This window comes from Somniosus microcephalus, chromosome 10 (genome assembly GCF_052327205.1).
Source record: "Somniosus microcephalus isolate GS21.2 chromosome 10, FLI_Smic_1.0, whole genome shotgun sequence".
NCBI lineage: Eukaryota > Metazoa > Chordata > Chondrichthyes > Squaliformes > Somniosidae > Somniosus > Somniosus microcephalus.
Window position 1 is genome coordinate 199,989,306 of NC_140996.1, and position 20,326 is coordinate 200,009,631.

General features: G+C 48.4%; 1 long non-coding RNA gene across 1 annotated transcript; it reads left to right on the plus strand.

Annotated features, from left to right (window-relative positions):
- The first annotated feature begins 2,660 nt into the window (after positions 1-2,660).
- LOC147111995 (uncharacterized) lies at positions 2,661-17,626 on the plus strand. Its single transcript, XR_015079794.1, has 4 exons — positions 2,661-3,048; positions 4,066-4,146; positions 11,032-11,090; positions 14,157-17,626. It is a non-coding gene; the product is annotated as an uncharacterized LOC147111995 (long non-coding RNA).
- The last annotated feature ends 2,700 nt before the right edge of the window (positions 17,627-20,326 follow it).

Consider the following 20,326-nt stretch of genomic DNA (forward strand, 5'->3'; position numbering starts at 1 on the left):
ACTCGCTTTCAGAGCAGGCTGTTCTTGCTGCAATGACGCTATGGCCACGCTACATTGGGGCCTCCTGCCGGGACAAACGCACAGTACGTTTAGCGCTGGGCTGATGTTAATAGTCCCCAGCGCCAATTTTTCGGTCCTGCCAGCACCACCATTTTCGGCGGTCACAGTGGCACCGACAGGATTTTAGCGTTGCCGAATCTTTACCCCAATCTGTTTTTGTTGCGGGATAAATATTGGCCGGGCTGTCGAAGAAGCCTTGGCAAATTGCTGCAGTGCATCTTGTAGATGGCACACACTGCAGCCACGATGTGCCGGTGGTGGAGGGAGTTACCGTCGTCACCCCCGTAGATGGCAATACATCATGGTCTGAAAAATACTACATTCAGATCTGACAAAGTTTAAACAGAATACAAGATTACGACTGAGCTCATGAATGTTCAAAGTAACAAAGCCTTCGTCCCCCTGCCCCTGTCTCACATTGAAAGTCAAAAGCGCAGAGACATATGAGACCTCTTAACCCGTTTATAATTGCAGAAATTGTTGGTGTCTGGCAATCTTACACGAAGGATGTTGGCATTCAGACAAGAATGAGAAATACCAGCCTAGTGAGTTTTCAGATAATAAAAGCAGAGTTCTTTGCCAACAAGAACAATATTATTTCATATTTCCTGTGGGCCAATAAAAATAACTTGGGGAAAAATATCATTAAAAGGTTCCGGCTTATTTTTTTCTATCCCATAACTATGCGTTAAATTGGTGATATCTGAGCCCAGAATAATATAATTTTTAAATTTGAGATGGATTATTGCGCCTTTGGTGAGTCAGCTGTGGCTCAGTGGGTAGCACCCTTGCCTTTGATATCAAAAGGTTGTGGGTTCAAGTCCCACTCCAGCACAAAAATCTAGGCTGACACACCAGTGCAGTGCTGAGGGAGTGCTGCTCTGTCAGAGGTGCCGTCTTTCAGATGAGATGTAAAATTGAGGCCCCGTCTGCTTTCTCAGGTGGACGTAAAAGATCCCATGGCACTATTTTGAAGAAGAGCAGGGGAGTTATCCCTGGTTTCCTGGCCAATTTTTATCCCTCAATCAACATCACTAAAACAGGTTATCTGGTCATTATCACATTGCTGTTTGTGGGAGCTTGCTGTGCACAAATTGGCTGCTGCTTTTCCTACATTACAACAGTGACTACACTCTAAAAGTGCTTCATTGGCTGCGAAGTGCTTTGGGATAGAAACATAGAAACAGAGAAGATAGGAGCAGGAGCAGGAGTAGGCCATTCGGCCTCTCGAGCCTGCTTCGCCATTCAACGAGATCATGGCTGATCATCCAAATTCAGTACCCTGTCCCTGCCTTCTCCCCATATCACTTGATCCCTTTAGCCTTAAGAAATATATCTAACTCCTTCTTGAATATATTTAACGAATTGGCCTCAACTGCCTTCTGTGGTAGAGAATTCCACAGGTTCACCATTCTTTGGGTGAAGAAATTCCTCCTCATCTCTGTCCTAAATGGCTTACCCCTTATCCTTAGACTGTGACCCCTGGTTCTGGACTCCCCCGCCATCGGGAACATCCTTCCTGCATCAAGTCTGTCTAGTCCTGTTAGAATTTTATAAGTTTCAATGAGATCCCCTCTCATTCTTCTAAACTCCAGCGAGTATAAGCCCAATCGACCCAATCTCTCCTCATACGTCATTCCTGTCATCCCAGGTATCAGTCTGGTAAATCTTCGCTGCACTCCCTCCATGGCAAGAACATCCTTCCTCAGATAAGGCGACCAAAACTGCACACAAGATGTCCGGTGGTCGTGAATGGCTCTGTATAAATGCAAGTCTTTCTTTCTTTGGCTTTCTGTTTGAAAATTGCTTTACCAGTGTGAGCTGGGTGCTTTCCTGTTGCTCTGTAAGAGCCATTCCTTTTTGAGTTTATGTTGTGCTCAGTACAGCTTGGAGTCTAGGAGATCAGCACACTGTAATCAGCACCAGTGATTCAGTCTTAGAGTCAGTTTGTTCGGAGTATGTTGTAAACGAAATCTCCGTGTTCCAAAGGCACGGTGGGAAAAATGACATTGAATTTACAGCACAGAAACTGCCCATTCGGCCCAACAGGTCTGTGCCGGCATTCCTGCTCCACACGAGCCTCCTCCCGCCTTACTTCATCCAACACTGTCAGCAATCTTCCGCAAAGCTTATGGGCAGCCCTAAACCGCATCCGCACAAACCATGGCAGATGCGGATACTTGATGCGCAAATGGAGAATTAAAAAACTCTCCAGTGTGCGACTGTGGTCACCCAGAACAGATCTTGGAACATATAACGACTCAATGCCCGATTCACAAATACGAAGAAGACATCATTCCGCTACTCCTGACGCAATTATCTGGCTTAACCACCTAACTGTAAAATTAAAGTTGTTGCTGTACATCTACATCAGCCATACAGAAGTGTAGTAGTAGCGTATCCTTCTATTCCTTTCTCCCTCATGTACTTATCTAGCTTCCCCTTAAAGGCATCTATGCTACTCGCCTCAACTACTCCATGTGGTAGCAAGTTCCACATTCCAACCACTCTCTTGAGTGCACCTCAGCTGTTGCCATGGCAGCCTGGCCCAGCTGACCAGCTGGCACCACGACAGGCATTTCTTGAGGGGGTGGCCAAGGAGCAGACGCGCTGACATTCTGAATGAAAGCAACACGTATTGCTCCCAGAGTGCCACTGCCACAGGGCTGGGGTTCATTAATTCCACAGCTCTGCGGGACAGCCTGTATCTACTTGCTCCTCCAATCTCTCCAAGGTGGCGCATAGCTTTGAGCCAGGAGTCAGAATGGTAGCCGTTTGAGCTTCCATCAAAGCTGCAAAGGCCGGCGACACTGATTCCCTTTGCTGGTGTCCGGCTGCAGTGTTCCCGAAGCAGCCACACTCTCCAAAGCAGATTGCCGATTGCTGATGTCATGCAAGCTGACACCATACAAGCTGGGAGCGGACTCCTCCATACTCTCAGACATAGTGGGTCATTTTAACCCCCAGGAAAGGGTGGGTTTGGGTCAGGTGAGAAGCTAAAATGTAAAAAAATCTCAAACGCGATCCCAACCCCCCTCGAACCCACCCACTTCTGGTTTTAGCGGAGGCGGGTGACAAACCTACTCCCAGGAGGCGGGTCACTCATTGAAATATTTTATTGAGGCTACCGAAGATTTTGGGCAGGATTTTCATTGGGCCGTGGAGGTGGGATTGGAGGTGTGTGGGGGGTTAAAATCCCGAAATCGAGGGGGGGGGGGCACAAACCCATCCCGCCCCCAACCCGCCTCCATGCCAGTTTCAAAGGAGGCGGATACCCGACCTGTGCTGGGAGCCGCCTCCCCGAGGCGGGAAGGGGATTAGTGCCAATTAACTGCGTGTTAACAGGTAGTTAAGAAGCAGTTTTTAGCCTAATCCCTATTTTTATTGCTGAAGTGTGGGAATCCCGATGGCTCCAAACCACGCCAAGTTAGCGAGGCAGACTGTCGAGCTGAAGGGCTTGGAGGGTTCGAGATGTCTGGTGTTCAGGTGAGTGATGGGTGCATGAGTGCAGAGGTAAGTGTGTTTGGTGTGTGTAAAGTGTTGAAAGAAGTTTTACTTACCTTTTCTTACCTTTACAGCCTTCCTTCCTTCAGGTCTCGGGAGTCCCTCATCTCACTGGCACAGAAAGCAAAATGGCCGTGAGCTGTCAAAAGTTGCAGCATTCAGCTTTCTGTTCTGGAGAGATCTCTAAATCAGCCTGAGAGGAAGGAATTAACTTGGAGTACAGATTGTCAGTGTTTGACAGCTTCAAAGAGCTGTCAAACGCTGATATTTCATCTGTCAAAAGGTCTTGACAGATGAAATATCAATCTGTGACGTCACCTGTTGCCGGGTGGCCCTTAATTGTCCTGCTGAGCCCGCTGCGCGGGCTCAACAAGGTCAATCAAGTCAAAATCGCGTGGGTTGGCCACAACTCGATGCAGGCGGGACTACAACCCCGAAAGTTGTAGTCCTGCCTCCTACACGCCTCCAGTATCAAAATCCAGCCCTTTATCTGTGTTTCAGGCTTAACGCTGGCCGGCCGGGATTCCTGGGCCTCGGGAAACCCAGCAGCTGAAGAAAGGCGAGGATTGCTGCACGGAACAGGTAAGTGCCTTTCCAGCACTGTTTGTGGGCCAGGAGGAGCAGGAGTTCTTCCCACTCAGCCCCCAAATAGGCCTGTAAACCTCCCTAGTGACCCGACCCCCACACACGGTGATCAGCGACCCCCCCACCACGTGACCACAGACCCCCCACGCGATCACAGAACCCCCCACGATCACAGAACCCCCCCACGCGATCACAGACCCCCCCACACACGATCACAAACCCTCCCACGATCGCCGACACCACCCCCTGCAATCACGGACCCCCCTGCGATCATGGACCGCCTCCCCAACGATCATCAACCTCCCCCCAATCACCGACTGTCCCGCGACCCCCCAACTCTCCCTCCGATCTCTCCCTGACCCTCCATCTCTGCCCCCGATCTCTCTCCGACCCACCGGGATCACCCTCCAAACCTCCAAACCATGCTGTATCCAACCCCTCCCCTCACTGTTAGATCCGTGATTCTTTAAATAGGATGTTTCCCCAAGAACTACACGGATGCTGTAACTTAACAATCAACAGGTATTTACTGGAGTAGAGTACTCTCAAGACTGAAGTACAGAAGCTTGCTCCGGCTTTATATACAGGTGTGGTCACTGCCGGTACTACAGTATACAGGAGCTGTAAAACAGTTCTCTCTTAAAGGTACATACACAACACTCACGATCTCCACCCCAAGCAGCAGAAACCCTACCTGAGGCTGCGGCCTCTTGCGCAGCGTTCCACGCCCGACAGGGAGCCTAGTCTGTCAATCAGGCTGGCTTCCGGGCAGGGAAGCTGTAAAAATTAAAACACACACGCCATGGAGTTAAAACTCCCCAGCGTACCAGAACTCCTCCCCCCACGCTTGGAAACCTCGCCCCAGTAAATACCGGGGCCATCGTGCTGTAACTTCTTGGCAGGCCTTCCAATACCTCATACAACTGATTGTGCAAGGCAAGCAGGTTTCTTTTCATGACTGGGCCCTGAAGTTCCCATCTCTGTCCTGCTTTGCAGAGCCACAAGAGGACCTTGCCCACCAGCGAGCTCTCTCCTGGGCTGTTCCTGCCACCAGTACCTGGTGCTGCTGAGTGTTTCACCCTGTGTAGACCCCTCTGGCTTACTATCTAACCCACATGGAGTGCTAGTGTCAGCCACCTCGGTCCAGGCCTGGATCACTGTTGCTCTGGGGATGCTCCTGCAGTTGGTGGTGTTCAGTATTTCCCTCCTTGCTCTAACCTCCTCCATGTGGACTTCTATGGAGGCATTAGAAAGCCCAAGGGCAGCCCTCTGGTTAACTAGTTCCAGCAGAATTGTGCGCACAGTCTTGGAACTAAACCTGGCTTCAGGAAGTCGAAATCCTCTTCTCCGGCGAGCTGCTTGGGGACCGCCAGCAGGCATTCGCAGATCGCTGGTCTCATGTAAATGAGGCCCGAGGCCTAATATCGGGTGTGTCTGGGGCCTACTCATGCTGGCAGAGGGCCGGCATGAACCAATTTCTAGGCCACCATGTCTAATTGCATGACTTATTACATAGATCCCCCTTTGTTACTTGAATTTCAGGATTTCCCTCTTTTACATTAACTTCTTTTAAGGTATTCATCCCTTAATTAACACCATCAAAACAGATTTACTGGTCATTGCTGTCATTGGCATTTGTGGGAGTTTGCTGTGCGCAAAATGGCTGCCACGTTTGCCTACAGAATAAGTGATTGCTCTTCAAATGCGAGTCATTGGCTTTGAAGTGCTTTGAGTTGTCCTGAGTGAGTGGAAGATGCTATCTTCTTGCATCCACTGAGCCTCAGGGAACCCTCACCAAGGTTGTCAGACTTTTTATTAGAGAACAAAGTGCATTATGCTCTTTCCCTCCAAAACATTTTCTAGCCATTATATATTTTCTGCAGTATATTATATATCTCCTTTCCTCTTTTGTTTGCTTCTAAGCTGCATGACATTGCGAGGGTTCAGCAGCCTGGCTACTCTGGTGCTGTTAGGTAAGTGATGCTTGGCATTATGCCAACAAGTTGTTTTGAGAAGCATGTGCCGCCTACTCCTTTCCCCTCTCCCCCTCACGATAACCATGTTGGGCCTGTTACACAGCCTTGTTTGTATTACTGCAATTGTTTTTAATATTAGCATATTCATTTTCAGATATTTATTGTCCCTCTTGTCATCACTTTTGGATTGAGTTCTCTCTCTTTTACTTTAGCACACCGGTTTAAATAATCCAGAGAAGAATATTGCAAATGCATTAATGGCCACGCTAAAAATAGCAAACAGAAGCACTTAAATCCATTTCTGTCTGGGGATTTGTAGGGAATCTTGAATGAGTCAATTTATGTAGACAATGTTCAATAACAGTGAATAAAGGGAATAATTCTAAAATATCAACTTATCAAAAAACACTATTTGCACCAGCGTATAGCGGTGTCTTATAAATAGCTTGAAAATCGTATCATATGCATTGGACAGAGACTTGAGCCCACAGGCCCCGATATTTGCGGGGAGGTGGGCAGGGAGTGCGGTTTTGGGAGGAAACCTGGAAATCCCGGGGACGCGGAGGTCCTGCCGAATTTAATGGCAGGACCTCATTATTATTTTCTTCTTCCATTTGCCGCCTGGCAGCCGGACAGATTGACAGGCTGCCTGGCTGCTGACTGGGACACCTAGTGGTAGAGGCCGTAGCTGAGGACAGTTGGGGATGGTCCCCAGCAATTGGGAGAGATCGGGGCATGATGGTGGGGGTGGGGAGGGGGGGGATGGAGGCGGAGTCTGGCAATCGGGACGGTGGAAGAGATTGGGGGCTCGGGACTGGAACTTAGTGCGGGGGGGGGGTGGGGAGTGGAGCCGAGCAATCGGGAGGGTGGGAGGGAAAGACCAGGGATTGGAGGGGGGCGTCAGTCGATTGCAGGGCAGGCCGGAGGTCAGGGGTTGGGGGTGAGGTCAGCTGATCATAGGGCTGGTCAAAGACTGGACATTGGCGGGGGAGTCAGCTGATTGCAGGGCTGGGCAAGGATCGGGGTTGGAGGCGGCCGATGGCAGCAATGAGGAGAGGTCGCAATCGGTGGAAGGGAGACCGAAGGTTTACTTGAGGGGCTGGGGGGATCACTCCTGCTCCTCCTGACCCACAAGCAGGGCTTTAGAAAGTACTAACCTGCTGGAGCCGACAGTTCCTGCCTCCATTTCGCTGCCGGGTTTCCCGAGCCCTGGGAAACCCAGCTGGCAGCTGTTAAATTAATACCAGGCTCCCAATTATACTGTGGGAGCCTGATATAAATATTAAAATGAAGTGCTCCGCCTCTCCAAGACGGGACACACGTACGCCACGAGACCCGCCACCGAAAATTGGTGGCAGGCATGTATGCGGTGTGTTTGGGGACGCATTCGCAAATTTTAAATTTTTAACCCCCCCCACCCCCGTTGTAGGGAGGTTAATATAGTATCGACCCCATAATCTAGGCTGACAGTCCTGTGCATAGAAACATAGAAGAGAGGAGCAGGAGTAGGCCATTCGGCCCTTCGAGCCTGCTCCGCCATTCAATGAGATCATGGCTGATCATCCAAATTCAGTACCCTGTCCCTGCCTTCTCCCCATATCCCTTGATCCCTTTAGCCTTAAGAAATATATCCAACTCCTTCTTGAATATATTTAATGAACTGGCCTCCACCGCCCTCTGTGGCAGAGAATTCCACAGGTTCACCACTCTCTGGGTGAAGAAATTCCTCCTCATTTCAGTCCTAAATGGCTTACCCCTTATCCTTAGACTATGACCCCTGGTTCTGGACTCCCCGGCCATCAGAAACATCCTTCCTGCATCTAGTCTGTCCAGGCCTGACAGAATTTTATAGGTTTCGATGAGATCCCCTCTCAATCTTCTAAACTCCAGTGAGTATAAGCCCAATCGACACAATCTCTCCTCATACGTCATTCCTGCCATCCCAGGTATCAGCCTGGTGAATCTTCGCTGCACTCCTTCCATGGCAAGAAAATCCTTCCTCAGGTAAGGCGACCAACACTGCACACAGTCCTCAAGGTGCGGTCTCACCAAGGCCCTGTACAACTGTAGCAAGACATCCTTGTTCCTGTACTCGAACCCTCTTGCTACGAAGGTCAACATACCATTTGCCTTCTTAACCGCCTGCTGCACCTGCATGCTTACCTTCAGCGACTGGTGCACAAGAACACCCAGGTCTCTTTGCACGTCCCCTTCTCCCAATCCATTGCCATTCAAATAATAATCTGCCTTCCTGTTTTTGCCACCAAAGTGGATAATCTCACATTTATCCACATTATAGTGCATTTGCCATTTTTCTGCCCAATCACCCAACCTGTCCAAATCGTATTGGAGTTTCACGACATCCTCTTCACAGTTTTGTCTGCAAATTTGGAGATATTACATCCAATTCCCTTGTCCAGATCATTAATATATATTGTGAACAGCTGGGGTCCTAGGACCGATCCTTGCGGTACCCCACTAGTCACTGCCTGCCACTCGGAAAACGACCCGTTTATTCCAACTCTTTGCTTTCTGTCCGCCAACCAGTTCTCTATCTAAGTCAATACCTTGCCCCCAATCCCATGTGCCTTAATTTTGCACGCTAATCTCTTGTGTGGGACCTTATCGAAAGCCTTCTGAAAGTCCAAATACACCACATCCACTGGTTCTCCCTTATCTATTTTACCAGTTACATCCTCAAAAAATTCCAGTAGATTAATCAAGCATGATTTACCTTTTGTAAATCCATGTTGACTTTGTCCGATCCTATCACTGCTTTCCAAGTGCCCTGCTATTACATCTTTTATAATAGACTCTAGCATTTTCCCCACTACCGATGTCAGGCTTACCAGTCTATAATTCCCTGCTTTTTCTCTACCACCTTTTTTGAATAGTGGGGTAACATTAGCTACCCTCCAATCCATGGGTACTGTTCCAGAGTCTATCGAGTTCTGGAAGATGACCAGCAATGCATCTACTATTTCTAGGGCCACTTCCTTAAGTACCCTGGGATTTAGATTATCAGGCCCTGGGGATTTATCGGCCTTCAGTCCCATCAATTTTCCTAACACCATTTCCCTACAAATACTGATTTCTTTCAGTTCCACCCTTTCATCAGACCCTATGTTCCCCGGCATCTCTGGGAGGTTATTTGTGTCCTCCTTTGTGAAGACAGAACCAAAATATGTATTTAGTTGGTCTGCCATTTCTTTGTTCCCCATTATAAATTCCCCTGATTCTGACTGCAAGGGACCTACGCTTGACTTCACCAATCTTTTTCTCTTCACATATCTATAAAAGTTTTTACAGTCAGTTTTTATGTTTCCTGCAAGCTTACTCTCATATTCTATTTTCCCTTTCTTAATTAATCCCTTTGTCCTCTTTTGTTGAATCCTAAACTGCTCCCAATCCTCAGGATTATTGCTTTTTCTGGCCAATTTATATGTCTTCTCCTTGGATCTTATGCTATCCCTAATTTCCCTTGTTAGCCACGGTTGGGTCACCTTTTTTGTTTTATTTTTATGCCAAACTGGGATGAACAAATTCTGTAGCTCATCCATTCGGTCTTTGAATGTTTGCCATTGCCTATCCACCGTCAACCCTTTGAGTGCCATTCCCCAATCAATCCTACCCAACTCGCGCCTCAGACCATCGTAGTTTCCTTTATTTAAATTGAGGACCCTAGTCTCTGAGTCAACTACTTCATTCTCCATCTTAATGAAGAATTCGATCATATTATGATCGCTCTGACCCAAGGGGCCTCATACAACAAGATTGCTAATTAATCTGAGGGAGTGCTGCACCCTCGGAGTACCTGCTTTTCGGACGAGGCATTAAACCGAGGACCCGTCTCCCCTCCTGGCCAATATTTATCCCTCAAACCAGATCAATAAAAAGCAGATTATCTGGTCATTTTCTCAGTGTTGTTTGTGGGAGCTTGCTGTGTCCAAATTGGCTCCTGCGTTTCCTACATTACAACAGTGACTAATCAATCAAAAGTGCTCCATTGGCTGTAAAGCGCTCTGGGCATCCTGAGGTCGTGAAAGGCGCTGCAGAAATGTAAGCTTTATTTTCTTTTTTTTTGGTCTTCATGGCTGATTTTAAATTTTTTTTTGAATTTTCTCCTTTCCTCTCCTGTAGGTGCTGACTCGTGCTGCGGCAATAGTTCCACAGGTGCTGGCAGACTGCAGTATCGCACCAATGTGACCGTTTTTCAGGCATGAGCCAGGATACAAAGTATTGGCAGGCTATTCAACTATAGGGGGCATCACAACCGAGCCTAATCTGGGTCTTTGCCCGGCATCCACACCGCCGCTCTTTTGAGTGGGAGCCGAATTGGAATGCTGGGAGATTTTCACCTTTTAAACAGAGAGTACTAAGTTACAAAATAACATGCCTTTTTAACATCATTGTCATAAGTGAATATTCCTTAAATTAAATAACTTCTGCGTGGGTGTAGGCAGCATTGTATTCCAGAAGCATCTTTAAAATTATTATTAATTCTACTGCCACATGATCCCAATTTAATCCATCCTCTGTCTCGGAACAATAGTTTACTTCTTCAATGTGTCTCCCTTCAGAAGGAAGCAATTTTTATTTTCTGATCCTTTACGGATAGAGGAATTGAACGACGCCCTGGAGATTTTCATTCTCCTTTTAAAATTTGGTTGCCAGACATGTGTCAGGCTGGTCACGTGTAATCAAGCAGAGATGTGTCATCAGGGAGAGTACACAGAATGACCACACAAAGGAACTGGAATCTATTTAATCAAATGGCACTGATCCAGCTCTCGAACAGAGGCTTCTCAACCACAAAACAGCTTCTCTCAGTGTGTATTGCAACAGGCTTAGAAATAGCTGGACGACCATTTTGATTCATTGTGTTCTTTTGTACTTTTTATTTCAGTTTGTTTCTCGAGAAAACACAGAAGAAGCAAATGAATCATAATGAAATCAATAATAACGGTAATACTAAACAACAAGAGTGTGTCATAAAGATGGAATCGCGACAAAATGATGTATCAAATATATATATAGATACATTGGATGAATAAGGTCCCTGGCAGGAGACTACTAATCACATATAACCAAAGAAGTTACATTAAAAAACGAGGTTGCAAAGAGGGTGGCAAAATCATACAACATGAAAAATGGGAGCAGGGGTTATAGTTTGAAATTGTTGAACTCAATGTTGAGTCCAGAAGGCTGTAAAGTGCCTAATCGAAAGATGAGGTGCTGTTCCTCGAGCTTATGTTGAGCTTCATTGGAACAATGTAAGGGGCCAAGGACAGAGAGATCAGAGTGGGAGTGAAGCAGAGAATTAAAGTGACAGCCGACCGGAAGCTCGGGGTCACCCTTATGGACTGAACGGAGGTGTTCCGCAAAGCAGTCGCCCAATCTGCGTTTGGTCTCCCCAATGTGGAGGAGACTGCATCGTGAGCGGCGAATACAGTATACTAAATTGCAAGAAGCACAAGTAAATCGCTGTTTCACCTGGAAGGGGTGTTTGGGGCCCTGAACAGTGGGAAGGGAGTAGGTAAAAGGGCAGGTGTTGCATCTCCTGCGCTTGCACGGGAAGATGCTGAGTGAAGGGGAAGGGCTGTTAGGGGTGATTGAGGAGTGGACCAGGGTGTCGCGGAGGGAGCAGTCCCTTCGGAATGCTGAAAGGGGAGGTGAGGGGAAGATGCGTTTGGTGGTGGGATCATGTTGGAGGTGGCGGAAATGGCGGAGGATGATCCGTTGAATGTGGAGGCTGGTGGGGTGAAAGGTGAGGACAAGGGGAACCCTATCATGGTTCTGGGAGGGAGGGGAAGGGGTGAGAGCAGAAATGCGGGAAATGGAACGGACACGGTCGAGGGCCGTGTCAACCACAGTAGAGGGGAATCCTCGGTTGAGGAAAAAGGAAGACATGTCGGAAGCACTGGAATGGAAGGTGGCATCGTCAGAACAGACGCAGCGGAGACGGAGAAACTGAGAGAATGGAATAGAGTCCTTACAGGAAGCGGGGTGGGAGGAAGTGTAGTCCAGGTAGCTGTGGGAGTCAGTGGGCTTGTAGTGGATGTTTGTCAATGGCCGATCGCCAGAAATGGAGACAGAGAAGTCAAGGAAGGGAAGAGAAGAGTCGGAGATGGACCATGTGAAGGTGAGGGTAGGGTGGAAATTGGAAGTAAAGTGAATGAACTTTTCTAATTCCTTACCGCCCTCCCATCCTGTCTCTGCACCTGCTCAATATCTGTTACATCTCCAGCTTTTTCATGTTCTGATGAAGGGTCCCAGACCTGAAACGTTAACCCTGTTTCTTTCTTCACAGATGGTGCCTGGCCTGCTGAGTGTTTCCAGCATGTTCTGTTGTTATTTCAGATTTCCAGCATCCGCAGTATTTTGCTATTGTATTAAAACACTAGGGTTAGGCTTACCCATGGCCTGGACTAGATCATTCTACAGGAGGGACATACAAAAATCCCACTCCCCATTACTACAATTTGACTGAGTGCTCCTGGACTAGGGAGGGGAAAGAAAGACTTGCATTTCTATAGCGCCTTTTATGACCTCAGGACGTCCCAAAGTGCTTTACAGCCAATGAAGTACTTTTGAAGTGTAGTCACTGTTGTAATGTAGGAAACGCGGCAGCCAATTGCACACAGCAAGCTCCCACAAACAGCAATGTGATAATGACCAGATAATCTGTTTTTTCAGTGGTGTTAATTGAAGGATAAATATTGGCCAGAAGACCGGGGATAACTCCCCTGCTCTTCTCCAAAATAGTGCCACCCGAGAGAACAGAGGTCAAATTTTTGGTTTAACGTCTCATCCAAAAGATAGCACCTCTGACAGTGCAGCGCTCCCTGTCAGTGTTTCTGTTCCCGACTGCTACCTGTGCAGTTAAGCATGTCAGTGTGGCCTTCAGGTGAGGTAAAGGTTGGACTCAGTTGTGATGCCCTCAGGACTGAACAGCCTGCTTGAGTGAATTATTGGAAGGCTACTGGTACCTGTGGAACCATATCCCAGCAAGAACAGCTGCCTTCAGAAGAGGGGAGAAAAGGAAGAAACTGAAAAAAAAATGCACACACAAAAAATGACTCCTAAGTGTAACTTTTCAGCCCAAATTCTTTCCTTCTACGTGCTATATAAGCAGCATTGCCATGAGGAACATCAAGCTGTTTTGTAACTGAAACATTTTAGGATCTGATATATATTTGTGCTGTTACTAATTTCCCACTTTTCACCCAGCTTGTCTCCTTTCCATTGTAAGTTTTGACTTATCTCTCCCATGACAGGCAGTCTCATTCCCTTCAAAGGCAGCCTATTTCAAATTTAATTTATTATTAATAGTTCTGCACCACAAGGAACTTGAAGTTCCAGCCAACGTAGAAACGCACCAAAAAAAAATTCCTGACTTCATTTAAAGATAAGGTTCATTTTGCAACTTTTTTGGTTATATTGAGATCACAGTGACTGCCGCTGTCATTCTGAAGGCAATCAAAATGCATAGCCATTCAGTTAAAAGGAATGTAACTCTGGCACAGAATTCATTTTTTTAATGAATATTATAACCAACGTTTTCTGGTTTTGGAAATATGTGATGAACATGTCCAGGCACTGCTGACAGATTAAATGTGAAAGGGTTCAGAGCAAGTAAATTGGCTTCAAATGGTGGAGACCCACCACATGCAAATGCTTCCATCTCACAGGAGTCAGACACATAGTTAAACAAGAATTTTATAGTGCATCTTATGATCAGATAACTCTTTCTTACCCATTCTCATTTTGGAAAGCATTTAAAAGATCAGCTTGTGGCTTTGTAATTCAGTTAAATAATGTTTACTAAAGGAGTTAGATGTGGTTATCCTCTCCTCACAGAATAAAGATGGAGAAGCAAGATCAAGTCTGATACAAAAGCAAAATACTGTGGATACTGGAAATCTGAAATAAAAACAGAAAATGCTGGCAATACTCAGCAGGTCAGGCAGCATCTGTGGAGAAACAGAATTAACGTTAACTGAAACGTTAACTCTGTTTCTCTCTCCACAGATGCTGCCTGACCTGCTGAGTATTTCCAAGATCAAGCTTGACGTGGTATCATTTCTTCATACAGAAAGCTGTTACTGGCTTGCTGCACCCGATGGCATTAATTGGAATCCGTGCTGGAACTATCAGAAGGTTGGGCGCAAAGTCAACTATAATTGGCGTGTGGTCCAGCGTTGTACTGTTCTTCACTGAGAAGCCTATGTGGAGAGCAAATCCCATAGTTTGGACAGCGCCAAGGTTAAAAACGGTAGGGTAGATGACGAGGCAAATAAAGCAGTGGTGGAGAGATGACACTAAGCTTGGGTTAAAAGTTAGATTTTAGGAAGGGAAGACTGAGGAATGTAAAGACTTTCATAGAAGTGAGTTAGAGTTGGAGATGGTGCGATGCGTCTTGATTTCAACAGTTAGGGTGCGAGGAGGAGGTAGAGAATGTGGAAAGGTATATTTGGAAATAGAGGGAAGATGAGAGGAAAGTTCAGGGGGGCAATAACCATAGTAAAACCGGAGACAAGATTGATTGGTTGGAGGCTAGAAGAGAGGGAATGATCTATCAGTAGACAAGTTTATTTCCTGTATGCGGCTCAGGATTGGGAGAGAGGTCCAGAGAGCTTCCCCAGTCATTTTAAAAGCCAGATTACAGATTTTAAAAAAGAAATGAAAAAGGCAAGTGAGGTTTTGAGTTTTATAAATAGGGGCATTATATACAAAAGCAAAGTGGCAATGATAAATCTGTGCAAAATATTGGTTAGGCCAAAGTTGTACTGTGTGCAGTTTTGGGCACTTATATTACAAAGAATATTGGAGCCATGAAAAATGTGAAATATTTTTTCATTAGGATAATACAGGGTTGAGAGCTGCCCTTGCAGCTTTTTGTTTAAAATCTTGACTGTAAGTGTGTGTTTCTGTTCCTATTTTTATCATCCTGTTTTCACAACCCTGCCAAGTGCCTGGGACCAGGGACTTCCCAATAGAATGGGCGTGATATGTTTATCGGTTACCGAGACAGACTAATGAATTACTTATTGTCTTCAGTCTTTGGGGAAAAAATAGCTTATTAGCATTTTAACCACCTTTCATCTCAGTGCTGTTTTCCGGATCTGCGTGAGCACACTTTGCTTTACAAACCCAGCATTTAAAATTGAACTCTTTTCCAAATCTGTTCTGTGAAAACATTGTTAAAAGATTCCAAAACGTGAATAAATAAATAATAAAAAAGGGAAACTTACCACAAGTGACTACTGAAGCTGATTCAAACATAACAGTTAAAAGGGAGTTAGAAAAACTGAAGAAATAAAACAAATTATAGACTATAGGGAAAGAGCAGGGAAATGAGAGCAGAGTAGAGAGCCTTACTGTGGAGCCAACAAGGTTAGAACAGATAGTAAGCTGTTCAATCTCAGGTGATTCCAGGCAAACAGCAAGGCCGCACCAAGTCTCGTTCACCCATCACCCCTGTGCTCGCTGACCTACATTGGCTTCTGTTCCCCGAACGTCTCAAATTTAAAATTCTCATCCTCGTGTTCAAATCCCTCCATGGCCTCGCCCCTCCCTATCTCTGTAACCTCCTCCAGCCCCACAGCCCTCCTAGAACTCTGCATTCCTCCAATTTTGGCCTTGTGCACCCTGACTTCCTTTACCCCACTGTTGGCGGCCGTGCCTTCAGCTTTCTAAGCCCTAAGCTTTGGAATTCCCTTCCTAAAACTCTCCATCTCTTTTAAGGCGCTCTTTAAAACCTATTTCTTTGACCAAGCCATTGGTCACCTGTCATAGTGTCTCCTTCTTTGGCTCAGTGTCAATTTTTGTCTGATTATGCCCCTGTGAAGCGTCTTGGGACATTTTGCTATGTTGAGGGAGCTATATAAATGCAAGTTGTTGTTGTTGCTGTTAGGGACGAACCTGTAAACTCTTTTTTGCTGACAATTGCACTATTCTGGTTCACACAGAACAAGATCTCCAAGTCACCACTTGTTGCCTCAGTTAAATGATATTGTCTTATCAGATTGTAGAAAACTGAGGTTTTGTATCAGCCAGCATCTCACTACCTGTCACATGATTCAACAATTGATGACATGTAGTTGACCCAGTGCACCATTTCACAAACTTCAGTAGCACGCTTTCCAATATTGCAGCAATTGGCCAAGAGCTATCACCTTATCTGCTTTTGGCAGACTGAGGAAACACATGTGGAATCATAATAACATGATAAAGATCAAAATTTACCAGGCAGTTGTGATTACCTCATTTTTTGGATATATGTAGGCCAATGATTGCACACTACAGCTCTCAATGTATCCCAGGAATCTGCTCAGATAACCAACAGCAAAGTCCTGTTCAGGGCCAATATCACCAGAGTAAAAACCACGATATTGAAAGCTTAGCTACGATGGACTGACCATATATACTAATGACTTGGACGATGGACCAGAGAGTTGTACATCAAATGCAAAATACTACAGATGCTGGAAATCTGAACTATAAACAGAAAATGCTGGAAATATTCAGCAGATCAGGCAGCATCTGTGGAGGGAGAAAAAGAGTTGCATATATAAGTTTGCAGATGACATTGTCAGGTAGTACTGTACATTGTGTGGCTGGCAGCATGAAATTACAAAGCGACATAGACAGACTAAGTGAGTGGGCAAAACTATGGCAGATGGGCCTAGAAATTCAGTATAGTCACTTTTGGGGCGCTAAAGTCGGGCGGCCGCTAAAGTTTGCGCCCGGCGCAAAGTCGCGCCCCCTTTGCCGATATTCAGTCACATCGCCCCAAGAGGTTGCTGCTGCGCTAAAACAGGCGATGCACGACTATCTTTAGGTGCTAAGCCGGCGTTGCTGAGCGATACCCCCGAGGCCGGGCGCAGCGCCAGTGCGGCGAGTTCTTGATTGACGGCAGACACTCTGGCGCCAGTCAGCTCTTAAAGGGGGAGGGTCGATTTGTTTGCCTGCCACGCCCTGCACACTGCAGCCCTCAACCTAGGCCTGACCACTTCAGCTTCACCTGCACAACGCCCAGGGCTATGGAGAAGGCCAGGGAGAGAGCACAGCGCTTCAGCGACGGTGACCTGAGGCTGCTGGTTGGCAGAGTGGAGCGCAGGCGCCATGTTTTGTTCCCAGAAGGTGGCAAGAGGCCGCTGCCCAGCGCCTACCGGAAAGCCTGGAGGGAGGTCTCCAACAGGGTGTCTTCCAACAGCGTGGTTGCCAGGACTCCTGTGCAATGCCGGAAGAAGTTCAACGACCTCACTCGGGTTGTCAGGGCGAGTACCCTTTCCAGTGTCCTCCTCATCCTTGCATGTGCACCTCACTTTATGGGCAAAGGGACCTGAAAGCCCTAATGGCCAGCCCTCATCCAGCAGCTATGGGACTGTCATGAAAATCACTTGCACATTCAGCACTTTACACACTGTACAAGCTATTCCACCATGGGAGGCATTGCAGACAAGATCAGGGCTACACACTGTACAAGCTATTCGACCATGGGAGGCAGTGCAGACAAGATCAGGGCTACACACTGTACAAGCTATTCGACCATGGGAGGCAGTGCAGACAAGATCAGGGCTTCACACTGTACTTAGAGGCCGTCCTTTCTCTTACAGGCCAAGGTGGCGCACAACCGGCGCAACCGAACTGAGACCGGGGGAGGCCATCCTGACCGCAAAGAGCTCTCCGACCTCGACCAGCGTGTGGAGCGCATTATGGCAGGCCGGCTGATTGGCCCCGTCGCCAGTGGAGATGCCGACCCTGTTCTGGGCACCAATGGTAAGGGCATCACCTTTTGGACCTCTCTCGTTCCACTTGCGCATGAGATCAGCATCCTTTGCCACTGTCCGACCAATGCGGTGAATGGCAGCACTCATGCCTCCCTCGCTGCCGCCCTGTCCTCACTCTAAAGCTACTCTTGTGCCTTCCTGCTTTCAGATGGTGAATCGCCAGGTGAGGAGGCGGGCCCTCAAGCTGCCACTGTCAGCGCTTCGGAATACGAGGAGGAGGAAGAGGAAGCCGGCCCATCAGTGCCACCCTCAGCCGCGCCAGCCCATGGCGATGTAGGGGACACGTCTTCCCTGGAGGGGAGCCGGGGGGAAGGGTCGGAGGAGAGTGAAGCTCCGGGGCCCAGCGGCCTGCAGCAACGCGGGAGGGGTGGGGAAGCTTGGCGGACTCCTCCCCAGAGGGTGAGTGCGGCCTCCAGTCCTGCAACGGTCAGCGCAGAGGAGGTGCGGCTCCTGGAGGAAATGGCCGTCCAGGCTGAGCGCAGGCACAATGAGCTCATGGCTGCAGTGGCAAGGATGCCTGACTCCATTGAGTCTTTGTCAAGGAGTGTGCAGCAATTTGGAGCAGCACAGGCCAGGAGTCTGCAGGACTTCGCGGCAGCACAGGCGGCTTCGAGCCAAGTGCTCAGTCGTGCCGTCCATTCACTGGCTGCTGTCATGCGGACACAGACCAGGGCCACACGGGCACTAACTGCTGCCACCCTCGCTGGATCAGCCAGGCATCGCCACGGCACCCGCCGCGCAGCAGCAGCCCAGCAATCTGTCCTTCAGCTGTTTGCTGCGCATGCTGCAGTGCTGGCCCGTGCGAGTGCCACTGTATCAGGCTACCAGCGAGCACCTGCGATCTGCCAGGTTGGCACCATTCCTGCAGCTGACACTGCCACTCCGCCATTGCAGCTGCCACGAGCCGCTGGACAGACTACTGCCGCCCAGCCAGAGTTGGAGCAGTCAGCAGCCAGCCACTCCAAGGCCAGAGCTGGTGCAGGCTGACCCCCAAGGGCATCTGCCGTCACGCCATCTGCCCCTCAGCAGCCTTCCCCCAGCCTTGCTGCAGCCACTGGGCTCCCATTGAGGAGGAGCTGCAGGGCGGGCAGGGGTCAGGCAAGGATGCGAAAGGCATCGCCCTTGCAGGGCAAAAAGTAGAAGGTATGCTCAAATGCCTGTTGTGTTTTTGTAAGGCCGAGACTGGTGTCTTTCTTTCTTTTTGTAAGGCTGGGACTGGTGCAGTTGTGTTTTTGTAAGGCCGAGACTGGTGTCTTTCTTTCTTTTTGTAAGGCCGAGACTGGTAGTTTTGTGTTTTTGGAGGGGGCTTCTCCACATGAGCATGTAATGTGGGAAGGGCAGAGGTTTGCAATAAATTATTGTTGTTAAATTGCACTGTGCATGGTTTTTTGGTTAAGTCCTGGTTGGCCTGCTCGGCTGAGGGCTTGTGGAGCGGCTACATTCATCTGCTGTCATTGGCACAAGCCATTCCCTGAGAGGGGGCCTAGAACCGACGTTCAATAAGCCGGTGACGGGCGGCCCTTGCACTTTCTGCCTCCCTCCTGTGCTGGTCCTCCTCCTCCTCCTCCTCCTCCTGAGGTGGTCCTCCAATCTCTGGTGGCAGTGGCTGAGTCCTGCGGATAGCCAGGTTGTGCAGCATGCAGCAAATGACCACGAAATGGGAGACTCGCTCCGGCGAATATTGTAGGGCTCCACCGGAACGATCCAGACAGCGGAACCGTTGCTTCAGGACGCCGATTGTTTGTTCGATGATGTTCCTGGTCGCTTGATGGCTATCGTTGTATCCCTCTTCAGCAGGGGTGCTGGGCACACGGAGCGGGGTCATCAGCCAGGTACACAAAGGATAGCCTTTGTCCCCGATAAGCCATCCTCGTGGGTGAGGCTGGGCCTGGAACATGTCTGCCACAGAAGTCTGTCGCAGGATGAAGGCATCGTGGCTGCTGCCTGGAAAGCGGGCATTGACAGCTAGGATGAGCTGCCTGTGGTCACACACCAGCTGGACGTTCAGCGAATGGTAGCCCTTCCGGTTGCGGTAATCCTCAGCATTCTCCAGAGGTGCCCGCAAAGCCACATGCGTGCAGTCAATGGCGCCCTGCACCATGGGGAAGCCCGCGAATGCTGCAAAGCCCATTGCACGCTGTTGCTGCTTGGCAAGGGCCATGGAGAAGGAGATGAACTGACGTCTCCTTTGGAAAAGGGCATTGGTGACCTGGCGGATGCAGCAATGCACGGCGAACTGGGAGATGTTGGCAATGTCCCCAGCAGCGGATTGGAAGGAGCCGGTGGCATAGAAGTTGAGAGCCACCGTCACCTTCACTGTCACCGACAGAGACGTCCTGCACCTCAGCTGTGGCTGCAGATCACCGCCAAGCAGGTGGCAGATCTCTGTGACCACCTCCCTTCGGA